The sequence below is a fragment of the Vespula vulgaris genome, chromosome 12 (genome assembly GCF_905475345.1).
Source record: "Vespula vulgaris chromosome 12, iyVesVulg1.1, whole genome shotgun sequence".
Taxonomy (NCBI): Eukaryota; Metazoa; Arthropoda; class Insecta; order Hymenoptera; family Vespidae; genus Vespula; species Vespula vulgaris.
This window is the reverse complement of record NC_066597.1, coordinates 3,824,134-3,841,394: the sequence shown is the minus strand read 5'-3', so window position 1 is coordinate 3,841,394 and position 17,261 is coordinate 3,824,134. Positions and strand designations below refer to the sequence as shown.

The window sequence follows — 17,261 nt, the reverse complement described above, 5'->3', positions numbered from 1 at the left end:
CGATCAAATTTCGTTTTACCTACACACACATACACATGTATATAATACATACATACGTACATACATACATACATGCATGCATATACATACACACATCGATATTAGTTTATAATATTTATATATACATATACATACATACATATATACATACATACATACATACATACATACATACATATATATATATATATATATATATATATATATATATATATATATATATATATAAAACGAAATACGATCGATCGTTCGGAGAAAGGTAGAACTCACGTTCGCGGTCTTCGTCGGTCGGGTCGACGTTCGCTCGCTCATTCTAAGCTACTCTCTCTCAATGAGAAAGAAAGAGAAAGAGAATAAAATAGAAATAGAGATAGAAAAAAGAGAGAAAAAGAAACAGGGAGGGAGAGAGAGAGAGAGAGAGAGAGAGAGTAAAAAACAGAAAGACAGACAAACAGACAGATAGACAGATAGATAGATAGATAGATAGATAGATAGATAGATAGATAGATAGATAGATAGATAGATAGATAGATAGATAGATAGAAAGAAAGAAAGAAAGAAAGAAAGAGAAACAGAGAAAGACAGTCAGTGCGAAAACGAGAAGAAAAAGAAATAGATAGATAGATAAATAGATAGATACATAGGGCTTAAGGGTAAGGCAAAACAAGTAGTAGTGGTCCGTGTTTGGTCGGACGAGCTAATCCACGTTCGCGCCGTTCACACTCCTCCTCTCTCCTCCTCCTCCTCCTCCTCCTCCCTCTTACCCTTCTAACCACCCCCTGACCCCTCTACTCCTTCCTTCCTACTCTTTCCTTCCTTCTTTCCCCAAGGCAACCTGACTACTACTCGCCACGGATGGCGGAGCCGATTCTCCGAGACTTTCTAACGAAAGTGCAAGTCTTTTCTTCGGAACAACCGGCTGTTATAACGAGAGAAGGAACGAAGCTAGGCGCGTAACACGCCTCAAGACGCGACTTTCGCGCGTTTTCCGCGGCTTCCCAACGGGGACGAGGTCGTCGAACGCTTCCGGGCTCTCTTCTATCCTTCTATCTATCTATCTATCTATCTATCTATCTATCTATCTATCTATCTATCTATCTATCTATCTGTCTGTTTCTATCTCTCTCTTTTTCTTTGGCTAGCTGATTGACTCTCTCTCTCTCTCTCTCTCTCTCTCTCTCTCTCTCTCTATGTCTGTCCATCTGTTGGTTAATTTGTTCGTTCGTTTGTCCATTTGTTTTTGTTCCTATTTGTTTGTTTATTCGTGTACTCGTTTACTTATCCTTTTCTTTCCTCCGTTTCACTCTTTCTTTCTATTAATTAATGCATCGATTTTCTTTCTGCTTGGCGATTTCCTTAATTAGATTTCATTTAATGCGTTTCATTTAATGACAGAAACTTTTATTATTTTAGGATTATCATTAGATTAATGATTATGTAGGATCAATTTTGTTGTAGCATGATTGTTATTGTTAATTATTGAGCAATACGATTTAAATCGAATCTTCCTGCGAAATATCGCTTATGTTTCAATTCATTCGAAACGAAACGTAAGAAAAAATATCTAATCTTTACATGACATCATATTTGCTAATTTCGAATGAAATCAACAATGATCATTACGATATAATTTTTATACGCATCTTCCCACTACTTTTCATTCTATTTTTCTCACAAAAAGAAAAGAAAAGGAAAAGAACGAAACGACGATTATTAATAAACGGATAATAGATACTTCTCACTTTCTAAACTCTTTTCTCAATTATCCGCAATAATCGAAACTTTGCATTCGGCTGACGTTGTTCTATAATTAATCTGTAAATTATCTAGATCGCAATGAAAATGTCGCTAAAAAGAAAAAAAGAAAAAGAAAGAAATAAAAGAAAAAAAAGGAAAGAAAAAAAAGGAAAGAAAAAAGGCCAATCACGATTACATACACACACACACACATATATATGTGTGTGTATATATATATAAATATTATGGAAATTCAACGTCGTTATATTTGTTTTCATTCGAAAATCAACTCGCGAGCATATAATTTTTTACGAAAGAAAAAGTAAAGGACGAGAGAAGTTGCGTCGATCGTCCTCGAGGTCTCACTGTTTGCCAAATCGAGACCTCGACCTTCGTCTCAGTTACCGAGATCATCCATGTGTATACGTACTATGTACTGTATTCGTGTTTAAAAAAAAACACACACACACAGAAAAAAAGAGAGAAGAAAAAGAAAAAAATATTCTCTAGGATTCGAATAGTTGTGGACACTGGCCGGAGGCATAAAACGAAGGCCTTGCGACGAATAAAGAAAAGGTTTGATCTCTCTCTCACTGACTTTGGATTTGCTATTATACATGTTTGTGACATAAATATTTTCTCTCTCTTTCTCTCACATATCCTCTCTGGAATGTATAAAAATCGATAAAGTAGTTGAAATTATAAGAAATAATGACGAAATTTAAACACGTAGACATCGATGAACACGACGACGCAAACTCGTCTCGTCGTTTATATTACAATCTTTATTTTTTCTTTTCTTTTTTTTTTCAAAAAAATAAAAATTTTCTTTTCGCGTTTGAATAACACTATGCACGTAGTAGTATATAAAATTTGTCGATTTATTAACGAGATAAGAAATGAAAATTAAAAGAAAGATTTATTCTTCTCTTCAAATTCGTTTTATAATATTTTCATACTGACGAAATCAAAACGATACATAAATTCTCTCTCTCTCTCTCTCTGTCTCTTGTATTTTTCTTCTCTTTCTCTTTCTCTTTTACTTATATACTTACTAACTCACTTTTCAACTCAATCTCAAATTCGTTCGCAATAAATTTCCAAAGCTCGTTACACAAAAAGGTTTTTTATCGCCTCGTCCCCGTCACTCCTTATGACGCGACGCATCAAAGCAACGGAACGGAATAAAGAAGAATGAATCGTATGAGCTGATAGCATAGTTTGCACTCGCATTAAATCTTTCTCGTGTAAACGAGATGTGCATGTGTACGCATACGTATATGTTTGTGTGGGAAAGAGAGAGAGAGAGATTCGAGTCAGTATGTAAGTAAGAAGTACTTATATATCGTGTCGTGTTCATAGTAAGCTTAATAAACTTTCACTGCACTCTCTCTCTTTCTCTCTCTTTCTGTCGCTTTGTCTCTCTGTCTTTCTCCCTCTTTTTCTTTTTGCTCTCAAGTCATAAATTCGGTAACTTCCACTTCATCTCCCCCTACATCCCTCTCTCTCTCTCTCTCTTCGATGATCGTCCCTCTCCTTCAACTCGTCGGGACTATCACTTATGCGAAAACTTATTGCAGGATGTGCCAACAGGAAGAAGTAATGGATTTTAACGTATAAATAAATGCATCTCCCTTGAAACAAGAAAAGGAGAAAGAGAGAGAGAGAGAGAAAGAGAGAGAGAGAGATTCTCTTCAACCTCGCTTTTTTTTCGTTCTTTGTGTTATAATATAAATGTACTTAAGTATAGATATGTATATATATATATCTTTATACATATATATATATATATATTTATATTTATATATTTATACATATATATTTATACATGTCTGTGTATATGTATGTGTGTGTGTGTGAACTTTGCGTGGGACGATGGCCCATTACCGATGTAGATAGAAATGTTGGAAGAACGCAGTGAATTTAACGAGGTTAACAAAAAAATCCTCTTCTACCGTTCCCCGATCCGTAAGGCTTCGTACGGTACACTATGACTTCATATATATGTGTTATTTCTCTCCCTGTATCTTTATTTTTTTTTCTTTGCTCTTTTTCCCTCTCTCTTTTTTTCATTTCATGTTGATGTCAATGTTGAATATATATACTACATGGTTCTAACATATGCATATATATATATATATATATATGTGGGTGTGTATATAAATGTATTGTATTTAATATCTCTTCTTATCTCTCTCTCTCTTTTCATGTAAATTTCGTATATATCTATATATTACGTGTCCCTTAAACACACACACACACATATATATATAACATTGTATATATGCAAAAAGTTATTATTATATATATGTATATATATCTTTCTCTTTTCATGTAAATGTTAAACATACATAATACATGACTCTTACATATGTACATGTTAGATTACATATATATATATATGTATATATATATATGTAAAATGATATATAACGAGAGATGTGTTGGTTAGTATTTCTCTCTCTCTCTCTCTCTCTCTCTCTGCATATAAATGCTGAGTGTACATAGTACACGTGGACTCCTACACACATATGTATATATATATTCACACGTCTCTTATTTGGCCGATTGACAAAATGCAACGAATGTAAAATTATAAGAATAAAAAAGAAAAAAAAAAGAGATATAAAGAAAGACAAAGTAAAATAAAATTAAAAAAAAAAAAGAAAAGAAAGCAAAAAAAGAAGAAACAGAAAGCCATAAAAATTGTCGTAATTTACATTTACAAGTTTCTTTTTCTTCATTTCACTCGAAATAACCGATCGATCGAAAACGTGGTAAAGGAGTAAACCCGTCAGACGGTTTTGTCTCCTCACACGAGGATATCTAAATATAGCTAGGGTGTCCGATAAAAATACAACGTTCTAGAGTTCGTCTATAGTCGGCCTATTATTATTACTAAGCACGGGAAGAGAGCACATTGGAAAAGAAAGAAAAAGAAAGGGAAAGAGAAAAAGAGATCGAAATGGTCTTTCTTCTATTCCTTTCTAGCTATTCAGAAAAGAAAAAATATATCCATGACATTATCTATTTTCTTCCAGTGTTTTATGGATACAAAAAAAAAATAAATTCATGATACAAAAATATATATTATATATATATATATATATTATTTCTTTTTCATTAATTTGAAATAATAAAATTTATTATTTAACTAAAAAATTATCTCTCTCCTAATATAATATGTTAAATTGAATAACGAAAATGACGAATATTTAAAATCAAAATTGATTCATGTAATTTTAAACATATTTAACAATAAATAAAATCTATTTATATATGTATATAGGCACATATAATACATATATATATATATTTACATATACATACGTGATCAATCCATTTAAGTAAATATTCCTTGAAACTCGTCGAGTGGTCCATCGTTTAAGGACGTACTCTCACTTTTCACCTTCTATCGAGTGAACGAAGTACGAGAGAAATCAGTAGAATCGATAGTATCGATCCTATCTATCTTTCTTCTTAATTTATTTCAATTTGTCCATATACGCGTAATATGTAATATCTATCTAAATATATACACACATATATATATATATAACTAACATATTAGATTATTTGGTTGACTAGTATCAGTCAACGACATCGTTTTTGTTATTAACCGATTGAAATCATCAATCTACAACTATACTGTCACTCTTCTTTTTTTCTCCTTGCTCCTCCAATCAGCAATTCAACCTTTTAATCTAACTAGTCACGGGGGCCACTGGCCAATATTTGGGCCAATGTTAAAGTCAGATGGTATGACGATTGCCTAATGCTCGCTCGAGTGTTTCGATAATGAGCAAAAGAGAGAGAGAGAGAGAAAGAGACAGAGAATTTTGTGACAGAGTAACAGAACGTGTTAATCAACTTTTCGATTTAATGATCACCCTAATAATAATAATAATAATAATAATATAATAATAATAATAATAATAATAATAATAATGAATTATCAATCGAATTCAATCAAACGAAAGAAATGAAAAAAATTATCAATCGATTCAAAAATCATAGATATTGATCGATCGATTTTAATCGATCAAACTAGAGAAAAAAGAAATTTTTTTTCTTTTGAATTTGACAAAGATTATGTCAAGAGGTATCTCCTACTTTTGGCACTTGACACATATCTTACCTAACCAACTCGTCCCGATTGCGTGTTTCTAGGCCACGTGAAATTTCGCTTTTGGCATTCTCATTTGAATCGTCAGCTGTTCGATTAAAAAAATTAGTTATATCTGCCTGTCCTAAACCTTGTGTCATTAAATACTTCTTTTAAGATATCGACGATGTTGGTAATAAGAATAATAAAAAAGAAAGAAGGAAAAAAAAGAAAGAAGAAAAGAAAAAGAAAACGGGGAAAAAAGGAAGAATTACAAGAAGAAGAAGAGGAAAAAAAAAAGAGATAGAAAGAAAAAAAACTTTCGCTCCCGATAAAACGAGGATAATCTTCCTGCTCGAATTCGCACTGAAATTGGGTGGGGGTGGTCTGACGGTCGGTCTGTCGGTCTGTCGGTCGGGCGCGACAGTAGAAGGGGAATACTTCAAAATTCTTGGCACGAGTCGAGTTCTTTCGTTTCTATCGAATCCAGTTCCAAGATGTTTATCGTGGCCCTGCTTGTTCAACTATATGTATAAGTACATATATGTATTATACGTTGTATATACCTATACGTATCTACCTATATAAAAATGTATGTATGATATGTATATGTGTATGTTTATGTGCTACGCATTCGTAGAATGCAGAAATTTTATTCGACTCTCTCGTCGTCGTCGTCGTCGTCGTCATCGTCGTCATCGTCGTCGTCGTCGTCGTCGTCGTCGTCATCGTCGTCATCGTCATCGTCGTTGTCGTGTGCACGTCGCTCACGGCAGACAAGAGCGCATTCGTTCGCTCTTAATGTCCGTGCTTGGTGACCCGTGGTGCAAACTAAACCCAGCGGAGAAAGTTGCCGGATACTTTCTCGTAGCACCGTACTTGCTGCCTCCTTGCACACCAAGAACGATGCAATCGTTTAAACGGTCTCCTGTATCGAAGAACCAACCAACTACTTCTACTTGTCAGAGTAAGAGTTTCTGGCTTCAGGGCCGTAACTGGTCACTCTCTCTATCTCTATCTGTATATACCTATCTCTGTCTGTATATATCTATCTCCGTCTCTATATCCCTATCCGTTTCTCTCTTTCTTTCATCCCTTACTTTAGCTCTAATGTTTTGATTCATTATTACGCGAAAGAGAGAAGGAGAGGGAGAACAGGGTGGAGGAGAAGGATTTCTTTTCTTTCTTCCTTTTTCAATGACTTTTTCATTAAAATAAATTTTCGATATAATATGTCCGATAATAGAGATGTTAATTAAGTGATAAATGATACTCGAGAGATATTAAATAGTGATAATAAAATTAGAATGTTTTGTACTGCTATAAATGTCATACTTAAAAATGATTAGAGAGAGAGAGAGAGAGAGAAATGAATGAAAATTCTGATCGACGATAATTAATCAGGCAAAAAAGAAAAAGAAGAAGAAGAAAAAAAGAGTAAACAAAAAAGGAATATCTGACAGATATCAGAAACAAATTTTCTTTAACAACAGAACATCCAATCTGTATAATATAAAACAAAAATAATAATATCCTATATAGATCTCAAGATTCTATATTTGTGAATCGATGGACGATAAATCAAGATAAATCGAGTGCAATTGACTGGAAAAAAGGAAAAGAAAAGAAAGAAAAAAAATAAAAGAAAATAAAAGAATCGAAAAGAAAAAGAAAAGAAAAAAAAAAGAAAATGCGCAAAGAGAGAGTCGAGTTTGAGAGAGTTTGGAGTTTTAAAAAAATATCAGACCATTCTTAGCGTGTCCCCCCCCTCTCTCTCTCTCTCTCTCTCACTCCCTCTCTCCTCTCTCTTTCTTTCTTTCTCCTTCTCTCGAGAGTAAAGCATTAAGGCTCTTCGCGGACCAGCGACTTGATTTACTCGTTCGAGGGAACGAACTCGCCCGGCACTTACACTTCGCTAAGGTATAAGCCTCTCTCTCTCTCTCTCTCTCTCTCTATCTATCTCTCTCTCTCTCTTTCACTCTTTTTGCCTGTCTATCTTTCTCTTTTGTTCTCTCTTTCTCTTTCTCTCTAGCATGGTTCTATGTATAACCATGCTATTATGCTCGCAGGTAGACCGCTCTCGCGCATAGTCGTCGTAGGAAAATCTTGGTCCTCCCACGCCTCTTCGTTAACTTATTCATGGGCATAGCCCGCGGTGGACCATGATGAATCGAAGTCTGCACATTCTCTCTCCTTCTCTCTTTTTTTCTCACTTTTCATACGAACATAGAAAGATCTATCAGTAATTTTTCTCTATATACGAAGAAAATTGTTTCTCTACGAATAATACGAAATATTATTGAGAAATATCATTTTTGTATAATTCATTAATGTATGTATTTATGTATAGTTGATATTTCATTGACAGTTAAATAGACAAGGATAGAAAAAGAATATTAATCCATATCTGCATATTCTTTCTTTTTCTCTAACTTTTCATACCAATGAGAAAGAATATCAATTTATAACATTATTTCTCTCATATTAACAAGAATGATCTATCATTCATTTTTTCCTTACATATTCAGAATTACTCGTATAAAGGAAGACAAATATAAATTAATAATAAGAAAAATGAAAATTTAATTTATTTCTGTATATTCGATCTCATTGAGATAGACAAGAATAAAAAAATAATATGTATTGAAGTCTGCACATTCTCTATCTCTCTCTCTCTCCTCTCTTTCCACCACCCACCCTCCCTCCCTCCTTCACTCATGTTTCTAAGAAAGATCTATACTTATTCCTATTTTCTCTTTTCTTTAAAAAAGTCGATAGTTTTGTTTTTATTATTATTATTAATAATAATAATAAAAAGAAACTAAAGAAAAAATAAAAATCTGACTTATTTCTAAATAATCGATTTTTATATAAGATAGACAAGAATAGAAATATGCATCGAAGCTGCTCATATACTCCCTCCCCTCACTTATAAGACACTTATAAAAAAGATTGATCACTTATTTCTCTCGATAAAACATCGATAATTGTTTCTTATTGACGAATACAAAAAAATTTATACGAAAGTAAAACTGTGCTCGATTTATTAAGAAATAATTTCGATCGGAGACTTTCTTTTTCGATAGAAAATTTGCTAATAGAAAAATAATTTGTAAAATTCGGGTATCTTTGCGTACGTTCGGTGTATTCGTCTTCTTCTTCGGCGCAACGAAGCGTGACGTAGCATTCGTGCAATAAACTCCGTGTGACGTCACTCATTCGATGACGTGTGGTCAACCGCGGTCAATGCACCAGCCCGACGTTTCTTGCAGGGCACTATAATGCTCGGTTCACCGGCCACCTAGCTGTGTGGGTTAGTTCACGTATACGAACTGCAACGCGGTGCACGTGCGCGCGTTACACCGCAAAATACCGGGTGTCCGTAAAGTCTCACCTAACGTTCCTTCGTGTTACAAAGCTTTAACTATAATCATCTCTCCTTCTCTCTCTATCTCTCTCTATCTCTATCTCTCATCCTATTCATCCTTTTTTCTATTCGTTTCAATCCTATTTCTTATCGTCCCAATAACTCTTAACAGATTATTTTTATTTATCTGTCCGTTCATTTATTTATCTAATTATTTATTTATTTATTCCCTTTTTTTTATTTCAAAAAAAAAAAAAAAGGAGAGAAAAAAAAAGAAAAAAGATCGCGATAACGTTGACGAATATTTAAAAACAAATTGAAATTCTGCGTGATTTCTTTCTCTTTTTTTTTTTTTTTTTCTTTGCAAATAAACGTACTCTCGGCCATTAAAAATATTATATTAAAAACAGAGAAAGGAAAAAGCGTATTAAAATAAATTGATAAATTTTAATTATCGATCTATGAGAGAAAGTCGATCTCTTAATTAATGGAACGTTTTTCTTACCACTACGAGATGGAATGATAAATGTGTCTCGTGAGAAAAAGAAAGAGAAAGACAAAAAGACAGAGAAAGAGACATGGATAGATAATAGATAGATAGACAGAAAGAGAAAGAAAGAAAAAGAGAGAGAGAGAGAATAAAGGGCATGAAAGTTTTGTTGTTGTCACGCAATCATCTTCCTCTTCGTGGTCCCCATCGGAAAAGCGCACACCCACGCTCTTCTTCGCCCACACCAACACGCACTATATACACACCTACAACACATACATGCGAAAACAGCAACGCATACACACGCATACACACACACGCGCGCATACACGAGCTAGAGCGCACTCCTCTTTCACCCGAAGGTATGGCTATGTAGTACGAAAGAAAAAGAAAGAGAGAAAAAGAGAGAGAGAAAGAGAGAGAGAGAGAGAGAGAGAGAGAGAGAGAGAGAGAGAGAGAGAGAGAGGTCGGCTAGTAGTAGTAACAGCAGGGAATTATCGGACAAGTAGAAAGGTCCACAGAGTGGTCGGCCGTGTCCTGATAATCAATGATCTCGCTCGCGCGCGCGACCTCGTACACGCGAGGAGATAATTTCTTCTTTTTTTTCCTTTCTTTCTTTCTTTCTTTCTTTTATTTATCTTCCTCTCTTTCTTTCTTTTTTCTCCTTTTTTTTATGCCAAAAAAACGAACTTAAAGGAAAAAGTAAGAAGGATGAAAGAAAGTAATAAAAAAGAAAAGGAAAACGAAAGTTGGATAAACAGCGAGGAAAAAGAAATCGTTCGCTTTTTCTTTTTTAAAGGTATAGATCCGACACCGTATATCTTTCTTCTCGACTTTAATGCGGGCATATGGTATTAAAAAAAAAATACTGCAAAAAACGATAGATACATGCGTATGCACCTTGTCGACTCCGCAAAATCATTTTCTACAGGAGAGAAAAAAAACGGTGAATTTAGAGAGAGAGAGAGAGAGAGAGAGAGAGAGAGAGAGAGAGAGGGAGAGAGAGAAAGAGAAAATAAGAAAGAAGGAAACTAAAAAAAAAGGTTGTTTTTCTCTTTCGTTCCACGACCTACGATTGCGAAAATCGATTTTTGTTTCGTAAAAAAATTTTTCAGCGAAAAGAAACGAAGAATGAAGCGTCCTTCGGTAACAGTCGGAGATGTGTGTACAAAAATGAAAAAAAATAAAAAATAAAATAAAAAAAAAAATTACGAATGATATACGAAAAACGAAAGAGAAAGAGAAAGAGAGAGAGAGAGAGAGAGAGAGAGAGAGAGAGAGAGAGAGAGAGAGAGAGAGAGAGAGAGAGAGAGAGAGAATTATAAATATGGGAACAGAAAATATTTTTAACGACGACGAACGCGAAAGAATGTTAAAAGAAAAATAATACGTGACACTGATGAATCGGTATACAATTAATTATGCAAAAATTTATTATTATTATTATTGTTTTTGTTGTTGTTGTTGTTGTTATTATTATTATTATTATTATTATTATTATTATTATTATTATTATTCTAACTCGTTAATATTACATTCTTTCTCTCAGTCTTTCCTTTTTGAAATATTTTCTTCGTAAAAGAACCATAACAACGAATCACAACGAATACAAAGAATTAAATTAAAGAATTATTAAAATACAAATCATTGATAGATAATAGTAAAAGAATAACAACAACAATAATAATAATAATAATAATAATAATAATAATAATAATAATAATAATAATAATAATAATAATAATAATAGTAGTAGTAGTAGTAGTAATAAATATCTGAATAATAAATTATTGATGATAATAAAAGAAAAGAAAATTTCCTGATCGATAAAATATAATTCGAAAGATAGTAACGGTATACACGTATATAACACATAGAACATACCAACAATACTAACATAAGCTCGAAATTTTACTCGAAATTTTGTGCTTTTGTAAACGAATAAGAAAAAGAGACAGTAAAATAGAGATAGAGATAGAGAGAGAAAGAGAGAGAGATAGAGAGAGAAAGAGAGAGGCATCAAGAGAGAAGAGAGAGAGACTAACGAACTCTCCTTTCACGCGTTGTGGACGATATTCTCGAACGTCGATCGTCGTGGTCGACGAAGGCAAAACGAGCTTCGATAAGCAACATTTTTACAAAGAAAAGAAGAATTGACAAGCCATATTTTTTTCTTCCCTCTGCATTTTATTCGATCCATTTCACTTCTCTCTCTTTATCGTCCTTACTTATATTATTCCTTTTCTTTCTTTTTCGTGAAATTCTTAAAGACAGGCAGAAAGACAGAAACACAGACAGAGACAGATAGAAACAGACGGACAGAGACAAAAAGAAAGAAAGATAGAAAGAAAGATAGAAAGAAAGATAAAAAGAAAGACAGAAAGATACAGAGAAAGGCAAAGAGAAAGAGAAAGAAACGATAAAACAGTAAGAAAAACAGAGAGACAGAGAGAGAGAGAGAGAGAGAGAGAGAGAGAGAGAGAGAGAGAGAGAGACTTTAGCCATAAGCCCGTAGGTAGGCCGCACAGCGTGGACAAGCAAGTCGAGTTGAGAGGCGCGGACGGGCGGTCAGAGACCCCGCAGGGCCGGCGCAAACAGTACAGCATTACCCACTCGCTCGTTCTATCGCAACCTGGACCCAACAATGCTCAATAACCCTCGCCGCCAAGCTCTCGCGGCACCTTTTATCCGATAACGTGGAAAAACCTCGAGCCCTGTCTTTGCCCACCCACCCCAGCCTACCTCACCCCCTTCTCCTATTCCTCTTCCTCCTCCTCCTCCTCCTCCTACTACTACTACTACTACTACGACTACTACTACTACTACTACTACTACTACTACTACTACTACTACTACTACTACTACTACTACTACTACTACTACTACTACTATTACTATTACTATTACTACTACTACTACACTACTAGTACTATTACTACTACTACTATTACTACTCTACTACTAATACTATTACTATTACTCTTACTCCTACTCCTCCTCCTCACCCCTTATAAACATCACTATATACTCTTACCCTTCGTTCCACACTTCTACCAAACTATAACGCTCCTTCTTTTACTTCCTTCTTTTCTCTCCTTTTCCTTTTTTTTCTCTTTTTTTTTTCTTTACCCCTTTTTCATTTCCCCTTCTTTCGCTACCGTTTCTGTTTTTTTTTTCGTTCATGTGTTTGTTTGTTTTTTTTTCGTTTTTTTCTTTTTCTTTTTTCTTTTTCTTCTTCCTACCTTTCGAACGGCAGAAATCAGAAAAACAGGAAATCAGAAAAGTTCGCGAGTCATCGCGAGATGATTCCTTATCGAGAAGTAATTTTTATTCAAAGTGTATATAAATGTGTGTGTGTGTGTGTGGGTGTACATCGCTTGGATTCTTTTTTCTCTTCTCTCTCTCTCTCTCTCTCTCTCTCTTTTTTTTTTTAGAATAAATCGTTACAAAATTGTATGGAGAGTTTTGTTCTTGTTTCAAACGCTTACGAAATATATGTATCTTGCGGAATTTTAATAAAAATGAGATTCTTTCTCTCTTTCTCTCTACGTTTATTTTATTCGGATAATTAGTAACAAATTTATATGTAGAAAATATTTTAATCGAAACGTCACAAAATGTATACCTACACATACACGGACACACACACAAAAGCGCTCGCGCATTATATATGTGGAATTCTTCACGTTGGAATGTTTAATATATTCGATTACCGTGGAAAAACAAACTCGATGAAATTCTATCTAACTATCTCTGTCTCTCTCTCTCTCTCTCTCTCCCTCCCTCCCTCTTTCTCTCTCTTCCTCCTTCTCTTTCTATCTATCTGTCTATCTATCTCTTTCTACTCGGGCGAACGTAAAAGTGCTTTAATTTCGACGGGACTTTCTCTCTTGCATGGCACGTCATCGACGAGCTGTGTTTTTTCTCGAGTCGCGTATTACGATATTACGAAAGAAATCGACGAACAACAAGTGGGATGAAGGAGAAATAGAAAAAAGAAAAAAAAGAAAGAAAAAAAGAAAGGAAGAAAGTAGAAAAATTAAAATCAAGAAACAAAAATAAATCATGAGAGAGAAAGAGAGAGAGAGAGAGAGAGAGAGAATCGAACTCGCTGGAGATCGGTACGAATTAATTAACTAAAGATATTTGAAGTTGGCGCCTTTTCTTCGATGGTCACGTGGACTTCGAATTCGACTAACCAAAGAAGGAAGTATAGAAATGGCGGGAAAGCTCTCGCGTTTTCTTTTCTTCGAATTTTTCTTTCTCGTATGCGATTTGGATCCTATCCAATTAATCGATAACGAAATCGAGGATGAAAAGAGAAAGAGATAGAGAAATAGAGAAAGAAAGAAAGAGAAAGAAAGAGAGAGAGAAAGAGAGAAACTTTTTTATTGTATCTTTCTTCATTTCTTTTATTTTTTTTTCTTTCTTTATTTTTTTTTTCCCCTTTTTAATCGCAATATTCTCGAAGCAACGACGCGTCCTAGTACGTCTCGCAATTCGCAGGGTCAACGATCTCTCTTCTCTCTCTCTCTCTCTCTCTCTCTCTCTCTCTCTCTCTCTCTCTCTCTCTCTCTCTCTGTTTCTCTCGATTTCACCGAATTCTCATAAAAAGACTCGGGAGACGCATAGCTCCATTCCTTTCCAGAACGCGTTTTCCGCTCGAAATAAATTCCAAACGGCGAATCTAAGAAACCGTAAGGGAAACCCAATATCATAAGGCGTAGACGACGGTTAGTACCCTAACTTCCTCTCTTTCTCTGTATCTCTCGAAGTCGATCCACCTTCTTGTAACATTATCCACTGCCCCTTGGTACGTAACGTACGAACGACGAACGAACGAACGAACGAACGTACGTACGAACGAACGACGAACGAACGAACGCACACACATCGACAAATCTCCACGCACTCGACGCACACGCACACCTACTCGTACGCACATGTATATATATACGCGGGGAGAAGATCCGTTAAGAAGAAGACCCGAGACCGTTGAATTCGTTCTTCTTTTTTTTTTTTTTTTAACGATCTTTCTACACAAACGCAATAATTAATCGATGAAGTAAATTCCGTCCCAACAATGATCCGACGTTTAGATATTTAGAAAAGGGAAAAAACAAAGAAAAGAGAAAAAAGCAAAAAGAACATTAAGAACGTATTATGTTCTCACTTACCGATGATGAAAAATCAGTTCGTCGTAACATTCGAAAACGGTTGATCCTCGGAAATGACAAAGATTTTTCTTTTTTCTCTTTTTGTCTTCTGTCTTGTCCTCTGTCTTCTATCTTCTATCTTCTATCTTCTATCTTCCTCTTTATCCAAAAGAGCCGTTCGAGAATCGAAACAATTTCCTCTTCCTGTTGCGAGTGTGTCCCTCTCGGCTTATTATCGATAGTACTCACGGAGTCACCAACTGACAAACCACCCACACACTGTGACGTGCACCGCCCTCTCCCAGGGATTCATGTTCTCTTTTTCTTCTATCCCTCTCATCTAATCGCAGTTACCGTTCTCCATCAACTATATCATGCATTCGATGATATCGAAATGATAGAAGGAGAAGGAAAATGAGAAGGATTAATAGAATAGAGAGAGAGAGAAAGAAAGAGTTAAGAAAAAAGAATAGGAAAGATACAAGAGGATGAACGAAGAAGAAATTGCGAACGGCCGTACGAAAGATGATGAAAAATCCGTTAAGAGAATCGTATGGAACACACCAGTCCGTCCCTGACAATGTTCGAGCGCGCGAATGCGAATTCGAAATCCGTACGGAGTCCTATCGCGAGTTAGGTGAACGAATATATGTTGTGTGTTTGTGTATGTGTTTGAGAGAGTAAGAGAGAGTAAGGGAACTAAAGAAAGAGAGAGAGAGAGAGAGAGAGAGAAAGAGAGAAAGGTTGCTCGTACGTCACGTATACGTATGTATGTCCTCTATTAGTATATGTTTCTCAGTAGAAAGAGCGAGAAAGAAGGAAAGAAAAAGAAAGAGAGAGAGAAATAAAGAGAGAAAGAGAGTGAGAGAGTGAGATAGAAAGCAACTCGAAGCCGGCGGCACGTGGTCGTCGCGATCGAAAACACTTTCGGGCTATAGACGTACGTAAGTGTATATATATATATATATATATATATGTATGTATATATATGAATTGCGAGCGAGTATAGAAAGAGAGAGAATGAGTGTTATGTGTGTACGTGTGAGTGAGTGAGTGAGTGAGTGAGTGAGTGAGAGAGAGAGAGAGAGAGAACCCACGTTGTGCTCGCGTCTCTCTCTCTCCAGAGATGCTCTGTGCTGCTTGTAATCGCGCGTCCGACTGAGCCGAGAGCCGAGAACTCACCAAGTCCCCTGGCCTTCTCGCCTAGTGTCGCTCTTCCTACTCGGCTGCCTTCGTCACCCTACCCCCACCCCGCCACCCGCCGAACCTTCCAAGTCGCTCGCTTACTCGCTTACTCGCTCGCTTGCTCGCTTACTCGCTCACTCGTTTCTCCTCACGCGCCGAACCGCGCCGCGAAAGCTCTCTCTCTTTCTCTTTCTCTCTTCCCCACTCTCTCTCTCTCTCTCTCTTTCTTTTTTTCTTTCTCTTTCCCTATATATATATATATATATATATATATATATACATACTACAAGCTCTCTCTTTCTCTGTCGTTCGAGAGAACCTCGCGAAACTCTTCGCCACGATCTTTCTCTCTCCCCTCTCTCCCTCTCTTATTTCTCTCTCTCTTTCTCTCTCTCTTCACTCTATACCAACTCCTATCTCTCTCTCTCTCCTCCTTCCAACGATATCTCGGCGACTCTTTTCCTTTTCATATCTCTATCCCCTCCATTATATCCCTCTCTTTCTCTCTCTCTCTCTCTCTACCTTCTTCTTCTTCTTCTTCTTCTTCTTCTTCTTCTTCTCCTCCTCCTCCTCCTCTTCTTCTTCTCGCGACGAATATGCGCTTACGTCTGTATGTATGTATGTATGTATGCATACGTATGCCCGTGCAAAAATATGTATGCGCGTGGCTCGCGTACAGCACGAAATTACGTTCGGAAGACGTTTTTGGTTTGCGAGAGCCAGATGTTGCTCTTCCTCGACGCGAAATACTTTCATAATCGGTCGACGCAGCGTGCGCGTGCGCGTGTGCGTACATGCGTTAGTGCGTTAGTGAGTGCTCGCGCATGCGCACTAACCAGTGTCGCCTCACGCGGGCTCGTACCGTTCGAATTTTTCCTCTCTCTCTCTCTCTAACCTCCCCCATCCTCAACCCTCTTTCTATCCCATGCTTCAGAGACATTTTATATTCGCTCGATCTTTCCATTATTCGTTTCTTTTACTTTTCTACGTCGAGTTACAATTTTCTACTTTGCTTTTTTTTTCTTTTCCTTCTCTCTCTTTTTTTTTCCTTTTTTGAGACAGGTCACGTCTTACAGAAGTCTCTTTTTATTTCTCTCTCTCTCTCTCTCTCTCTCTCTCTGATGTATAGAAGATATACCCGCGAAGTTCGAAACGTTGGAACAATAAGTGTTTTATGCAAGAATAAAAAATAATCGACGACTATATACTCATACGTTTATT

General features: G+C 35.9%; 1 protein-coding gene across 2 annotated transcripts in view; it reads right to left on the bottom strand.

The window, feature by feature from the left end:
• LOC127068243 (ecdysone-induced protein 74EF) overlaps positions 1 to 16,081 on the bottom strand; it is a 216,380-nt gene extending 200,299 nt beyond the window's left edge. The window contains exon 1 of one of the 2 annotated variants that reach the window (XM_051004158.1): positions 14,877 to 16,081. The gene's annotated coding sequence lies outside the window, so the exon portion shown is untranslated. The remainder of the gene's footprint in view (positions 1 to 14,876) is intronic. The other variant, XM_051004161.1, reaches the window with a different exon arrangement.
• Between the last annotated feature and the right edge of the window lie 1,180 nt (positions 16,082 to 17,261).